Source organism: Pteropus vampyrus, unplaced genomic scaffold, assembly GCF_000151845.1.
Source record: "Pteropus vampyrus isolate Shadow unplaced genomic scaffold, Pvam_2.0 Scaffold635, whole genome shotgun sequence".
Taxonomy (NCBI): domain Eukaryota; kingdom Metazoa; phylum Chordata; class Mammalia; order Chiroptera; family Pteropodidae; genus Pteropus; species Pteropus vampyrus.
The window spans coordinates 1,372,085-1,373,861 of NW_011889416.1; positions in this window are offsets into that span (position 1 = coordinate 1,372,085).

Genomic DNA, 1,777 nt, shown 5'->3' on the forward strand with positions numbered 1-1,777 from the left:
TCTTTCTTTCTTTCTTTCTTCTCATTTTATTAGCCTCTCTGTGTTCATTTCTATGTGTCAGGAATATTTGTTTCATCTCTGAGCATTGGCCAGCTGGCATAATATGGAAGGTGTCCTTCGTGGCCTGGTGGCACACTCTCCCTGATCTCTTTTACCGGGAGCTCTGGATGTGATCTTTGTGTGGATTGTGTGTGAGCTTCTGCTGTCTCCAAGCCTTTATTGTTGTTAGTAGATCAGTAGATGGGATTAATGCTCACGCTCACTAATTATGGGAATTGGCTGTACCCAGGGTAAGTGTTGCTGTGTGGGTGTTGACCACACTGGGTGGGATTTGCCCTAGCAGGTTTGTGTACTTGTTGCAACCACCTTTTGTGTGTATCACTAATAGGACTAATCAGGAGTTGTTCCATTGTGGTCTGATGCCAACCTCTAGATGTATTGGTTTTCTGGCCCCTTGGGAGGTGCTCTCCCATAGGCCAAGGTCAACTGTTGCTTTTGATTGCTCAGGGCTACCCAGTAAGAACTACAAAGTGATCTGCAGATGGCTGTTGCCTATGCTGGATCTATAGGTAAGTGGAAGAGACAGCGCTGTAGGAAGCAGTCGATCATCCCCCATCCCTTACCTATGGCTGTTTAGTGAAGGGACCAGTGCTCCTCAAGGCCTGATAGTACCTGTCAGTCTCTGAAACTGGATGTGCCTCTGGGTTATATGCGTGTTGGGTGGCAGAGGGACCTGGGAGTCTTCTGAGTCTATTGAGTAAATTTCCCCCTGCCACTACAGTGTCAGTTTACATGCCAATACTCTCTCTATGGCTCCCTGTAAAAGTTTCCACTCATAGCAAGGTCAGTTGGTGCCCACCTTGGGCCTAAATGTGCTACCCCAGTGCGGGGACAGCTGCCTATCAACGTGCAACTGGCACTTTATGTATTGGATTGGGCAGGAGCTCAGGGAGTCAAGGTCCATCAGGCCAATACAGATCCCTGCAATCTCCTCAGGAGACATTGCATCTGGTACAGGCAGTAGTCATCTGTTCACAACTGTTTTCCTCAAAATGAGCTCACTGTGCTAGCCAAGATCTGTTGCCTGTGCTGACTGCATAACTCCAGAACCAAGCAGGGCATGAGAGGCTGCTTGTTAATGGGCTGTAGGCACTCTGTGGCTTGGGTGAAGCAGGATCTCAGGGAAACAACGTCCGTCTGGTCAATACAGCCTCAGTTTGCTGCAACTTCTGTGTCTGGGCATTCCCGCTGTAGTCATAGATTACAGTGAGACCAGCTGCAGTCTGAGGTGGTCCCACATACATCTATACTCCCCGGACACAATATTGCAACTCTTACAGTCAGGAGAGGTCTGCCTGCCACTGATTTCCCTGCAGTGCCCGCCCCGTGCTAGCCAGTTTGTTGCTTGTGTGGATTGGAAGTTCAGGTGATGGGAGGGGCTGGGCTGTGGCAGTTCACTGACAATGGGCCACCTGAGACAATTTGTGGGTAAGGAGGGGTGGGGTCTCAGAGAGACAATGGCAGTCAGATCAATACAGCCTCAGTCTTGCCGAAATTTTGGTAACTGTTCGTGAGTTCTCACAGAAGTCCCAGATGACAGGAAGACCAGCTACTGTCTGGGACTGGCCCACAGGTCCCCGATATCTGCCCAAATTCATGTTGGCAGCAGTGATCTACCTGACCCTATCTCAGAAATGCAGCTCATGGTCGCCCGCTGGGATTGGAAATGTGGTCCACAGCGCTGGCCCCTTGCTGAGGATGCTTGGCCCTGAATTGG